This window comes from Pteronotus mesoamericanus, unplaced genomic scaffold (assembly GCF_021234165.1).
Source record: "Pteronotus mesoamericanus isolate MK-2021 breed Mesoamerican mustached bat unplaced genomic scaffold, CSHL_Meso_final scaffold_167, whole genome shotgun sequence".
Lineage (NCBI taxonomy): Eukaryota > Metazoa > Chordata > Mammalia > Chiroptera > Mormoopidae > Pteronotus > Pteronotus mesoamericanus.
The window spans coordinates 7,137,452-7,143,451 of NW_026555308.1; positions in this window are offsets into that span (position 1 = coordinate 7,137,452).

Sequence of the window (6,000 nt, forward strand, 5' to 3'; positions counted from 1 at the left end):
CCAACATGCAAGATGAACAGCAAGTGCGGGCACCCCTGGGAAAATATTTCCCAGAGCATACATAGATTTGTCATTGAGACCTCATTTGTCTTTTGCTCCAGCCATGACAGAGACCTCTTTCAGACACCCCTTCAACTCCTAGGATGCTGTTGAATGTTGGTGGAGATTGAATTGGTTAGGAATTTGATGCACGGAGCTGGGGTGGTCAGGACCTTTTGGAGTTTGGATCCAAAAGGCATTCGGTTTGTTTTCAGCATGGCGCCACCTAGAAGAGGGTAGATATTACTGCTATATATGTTCAGACAGAGAGATCAGGTTGGCCTGAGTGGAAAGATAATATGGGCAGCAGGATCACTACCTGGTGGTCCCCTCTCGCCTCTGCAGAAGTCAGAGATGTCTCAGGGAGATCATACCTATTTTTGTCCCCTACAATTTGTGATGGCCACATGTACTATGTATGACAGGGTGGTTCATGGCAGAGAGAGAAGACACAACCTCTTCTTTCTCTGAAACAGACAGAATGAGAGCTGATGTGTAGCTGCCCCTGTTATGACTTCCTAAGAGAAGCACTATAGTGGGCAGGATCATGACCTCCTCAAAAGAGTCCACATCCGAATCCTGGAACCTGTGGATACGCTATTTTACATAGCATGGGGGAATTTAGGTTGCTAATCAGCTGACCTTAAAATAGGGGTTGGTATCCTAGATTATCCAGGTAAAACGAAGATAATCACAAGCTTCTTAAAAGAAGGAAGAGGGAGGTGGAAGAGTCAAGACCAGGGATACGAAATGGTGAGAAATATTTGGCCAGCCTTCACTGGCTTTGAAAAATGGAAGGGTGGGCATGAGCCAAGGAATGTGTATAACCCCTTAGAGAAGCCGGAAAAGGCATGAAAACAGGTTCTCCTCTAGAGCCTCAAGAAAGATATGGCCCTGATGAAAGCTTCTTATTAGCTTTATGAGGTCCCCCTGGGAGAATTCTGACCACCAGAGTTGTAACAAAATACATTTGTGTTGTTGAAGCCACTAAGTTTTTGTCACTTTTTTATAGCAGCCATAAGAAACTAATACTGGCCCAGAGCGTGAACGCTGGGCATGATGCTCAGGGGCCCTTGTGTAGTGAGGAAACTGCTTAACCACCCACGGCCTCCATATATCCTCTACCACACCACACAGACAGAGAGAGAAGGACACTGTGTGGCCAGGACTGAGCTCTGGAGATGCCGCAGTCCTTGGGGTAATCCAGAAGCAGAGGACGTCAGGCTGAAGAGAGAATGAATCCAACATGAAGACAGAAACAAAGCCAAGAGGCTCCTGAAATGCAAATCAAGTCCTTATTTCGGATGGCTTTCCAATTCTGGACCCTCCTGAGGTTCAGCAAGCAGCTACACGTCCTTATAGTGAGCCCTCCCCTTTTCTTAAAGTAGCTGCATTCCTGCTTCAGCAGGCTCCTCCCAACCCAGGAAGCATTTGGTTACAGCCATCATTCCCCTGGGCTGACAGGAAGACAATTTTGCCAAACACCCCAGGGAGGTGAGATTCGGATTATACCATCCGAAGGGGTGTGGTGTTGCTGGTGTCCCTGGAAGCTGTGATGAATAATGATGTTTGAGTCTCTGTGGTTGATGGATGAGAATTTACCTACCTCCCCCTCACCTGAACCACAGCCATTCTAGGAAAGCAGCTCTGGTACGACAGTGGCTTCTATAAGGAGAAGCCTCTGTGGTATATTAAAAGAAATTCCTTCAATGAGCCCTAAAAGAGTCTTGCTAAACAACCTGACTCCAGGCCTTTCCTGTTTTCCTAGGCCATAAGGCCCAGGATTTTGAGTTAATAGCCAGCAACGTGGTAAATGTGGCTCTTTCTCCTTTCCCTGGCATGTGGGGTAAGATTTTTTTAATATCAGGCCCGTGATTTCATAATACTGATTGACCTACTGTGCAAATATAGGTTAACCTTGTGTAAGTGAAAATGTCTCCTCTCACCCTGGCTGGTGTGGTTCAGTGGATTGAGCACCAGCCTGCGAACCGAAAGATCGCCAGTTTGATTTGGTCAGGGCACATGCCTGGGTTGCTGGCCAGATCCCCAGTTGGGGGTTTCCGAAAGACTAGTGATTGATGTTTCTCTCACACATCGATGTTTCTCTCCCTTTCTTCCTTCCTCCCTTCTCCTCTCTCTGAAAATAAATAAATAACATGTTCTCTGTCTGGGCACATACCCATGATGGGGATGGAGCAAAGGGTTGCAGTCCTTGTCTGACATTGCTATGTAATTAACCATTGTTTATTTCCACCTCCCTTTCTCCACTTCCTCTGGGAGAACTTCATGTGTTATCCCTTCCTTTCTTCTCTCCAAGTGGTTTAGTTTGGTTAGAGTAGTTCATCCCCTGGGCCACTGGATTGGCATATGAAATAGGCATGTGATCCACACTGGGCCAGTCAGAATCTTCTCTAGGATTAATAGATGTCGGGATGCAAAAGGTCTAATGAGCAGCTGAAATGGGGAGAGGGGGGGATCTAAAGGCACCAGAGGTCATTGTTTCTGCTACCTGGAGAGACTACCCATGCAAAGAAAGCCAAGCAGCAACTCACAGAACAGAGAAAGAGAGAGCAAAGGAAAAAGAGAAAGCTATTACCTCTGAAGTTCCCAGTGGATTTCACCCAACAATTTATCAATTACCTTCTAGCCAAACTCTTTAGGTTTGGGATTTCACTCAAATGAGAAAGTCACATTTTGTGGGGCCTCAAGTTTATGTGATATGGAATAGCCTTTCTCAAGTAAAAAGGAAAAAGTCTAATTTCAATTGTAAAATTAGTAGGAAACAAACAGCAGGCCATATTTGCCCAAGAGCTATAGTTTGCTGACCCCTGATCTAATGCATCGAAGGGGGACATATGACTTAAAATAAAACACCTAAAACATAAAAATTACTAGGTCCCCTCCCAGGGCTTAGGAAAGAATAAGATAGGGCTCCCAACTCAAGTTGCATGACCCTCACTTTTAAGACACCTCTGTTTGCACCCAGTTAAGATCAGTAAGTTTACTTGTTTGCATCTAGTACTTTTTCTCTGGATATTGTATCAGATAAGATCACACACTGACTCATGACTACATTCATCTCTGAAGTCTGTCTACAGGGCACCTGGTAGCTGGCAAATGGTTAAGAATATTTGTACTCTTTCTTTTTTAACTGTATCACCACCTCCCCTCTGCAAAAAAAAAAAGTAAAGAAAAGAAAAACACAATTCTGTGAGTTCTCTCTCTTTTGGAAACCAGTTAGTGGTTCTCTGTACTCAATTCAGTTCCCACTAACAACATAGGTAAGCTTAATAATAGGTGCGAGCCATTGTGCTAAGTGTTTTAAAGACATTTTCTTATGTAATCTTTTTGATCACAATGGGAGACAGTCTGGAGGGGGGTGGGACACTGTTGATCTGCTGCTTAGTATCCAGTCTGTATTTTCTTGAAATCCAGAAATGCATGTAACCCATGGGGCTGAGGGCAGTCCAACTCCATCCTCAGCTGCAAGGGTGGGCTCTCCTTGGTCTATATCTGGCTAAAGTTGGTAACTCCATTTTCCTGCCTGTAATTGGTTCAGGAATCCAGGCCTAAGCCAATCAGCTTTAGACATTACCTTGTGAATGGGTTTTCAGTCCGTGAGTGGGTATGAGACTTAAATTGAATCAATTATACTGAAAGGAATTTTATTCCATGATGGAAGGAAGGGGGACTGGGGACTCTCTATTGCTCAATGGATATGAACAATAAGACATGTGGCCTTAATTACCACTGAGAAGACAGAAGCCATCTAGTAACCACCAAAGAAATTCAAGCAGATAGAGAGGAAGAAAGTTTCCAGGTCCTTGACGACCAGATTCAGCTTTTGGATTAGCCATTACGGAAGGCCACCCTGCCACTGGGCTTTTTGCTAAGTGAGATGATATATTTTCTTATGGTTGATATAACTTTTTGTTCCTTATAGCTAAAAACATCTGGCTGATGCATGTAGATATTTAACTTCATTTTCATTTGAGAAAACTGAACTCAAACATGTTATGTAATATAAATGAGTCACTCTACTAGTAAGTGGCTGATCTGGGTCTCTCTGACTTCCATACTAATTTCTTAATCACACCAGTATGAGGATTAACTTGAGCATCTATGCCCTACCACCCCCATTTCTGCAATGCAACTGATGACAATATTAAGAATACCAGTGATGATGATGATGATGATGATGATGATGATGATGGTAATAATAACAATACTTGTTAAATGTCTACTACCCACCAGGTACTGTCTAAGGAACTCACCTGCATTTATTCTTGTAAATAGTTACACTTACTCCCATTTAGCAGGTGAGGAAACTGAGACATGGAGAGTTTAAGCAACCTGTTCAAAGTCACATAGCTAATGGGGTTCCAACTGTAAATTACTCACTATGCTAAATAGAGAAATGTGCTTTAGAACTGACTTCCACTGGCCAAGGTGAGAGACCCTCACCTTTGGTGAGTTGTAATCACAGGTATTTCTCTGTCACCTAAATGTCTGAAAGTGGGCTATGCAAGGCTGGGATGGGGTTTCAATGTGTCTGGAACACCATGCACCTTCTACTTATTGCTGTGCTGTGCAAGGCCTTCATTGCATGGTTAGGAAGGGTGCTGCAACAGCCCCCTTCCCAGCTAAAGGATCCACCCCTTTTTCAGAACACTACCTGTAAATTGCACACACCACTTCAGCTTCCTTCCCATTGGCCAGGACTTGGTCACATGGCCATGCCTGCAGCAAGGGAGCCTAGGAAATGCTGCATGGCTGTGCACCCAGCTACAAATTAGGAGATCTATGGCTTCAAAAGTAGAGAGATGGTGAAGACAACCAGTCATCTCTGCTCCATCCCCTGTATGCAGCCTTCTCTTTATTTCCGAGCACCGGTCACAATCTGTTATTTAGTTATCTGTTTCCTTTGGGACACAGTCTCTCCTTTTAACGTAAGCTCTGAGAGGGTGAAGACTTGACAGTCTTTTAAATTCTGTGTCCCATTACCTGACACAGTTCCTGGCACAAAACAGGTATACATTAAATTTTTGTTCAAATATCAATATTTGTTAAAGCCAAATCATTTCTAGAAGATACATCATATAGGTAATGAGTGAGGTTGATAGCATTTTGCCCACCACAAAGTCAGAGTATTAAAGTAGAGTTACCCAATTGATTGACTGCTGAGTAGGTGGTTGGGCTGGCGGCACCTCTTACTTCCCTGTAATACTAAACCACAGTGTGCCTCAGGTGGACAGTTTCCAGAAAGAATGAATCCTACTTTTGCATGTCTAGGGCCCTTCACCAATCTTAGAAAACTCTTGTAATGTTCCTGGAATTATGACAATCCCCTGAGACCCCAAGTGTTACAGAACCCCAGCCTATGAGGTTCTGAAACAGTTGTGAGGGGTCCGATTGCCTGCCGCCAAGAAAAGCGCATCTCCCAAAGCCAGAGCCTGGTGAAAATGAAAGGAATTGTTTATTTAAAAGTTATACAGATCTAGAATGATGGCAGACTTCTGCCATTAAGTCCCACTCCTTTTAAAATACCCACAAACACTCACATACTTCTGTCTCCCTTTTGCCAAATCAGGCCAGCTTCAGAATATGCCAGTCACAGGTACCGTCTTTCAGAAAAAAAAAAACCAAAAACCAAAAAGCAGGAGTCGGTGGCTCAGCGTTCTCGGTCAGAGTTCAGCATTTCCTGGCATCTCCCAGTAATCCGTGCTCAGCTGGGTATGTTCCACAATTCCCAGCACCATCAGCCATAGCACCGTGTTCTCCAGCTCTTAATCCAAAACTGTGTGGCACCTCCTTACACATCAAACAACAAACCTCATGGCCGGCTGGTGGGGACCCTTCCAGACCCCCTACTCCTTCCCAAACCACATGGCTGAGAGAGAGAGAGAGAGAGAGAGAGAGAGAGAGAGAGAGAGAGTTAGCAAGCCTCATGGCTGTCATGCC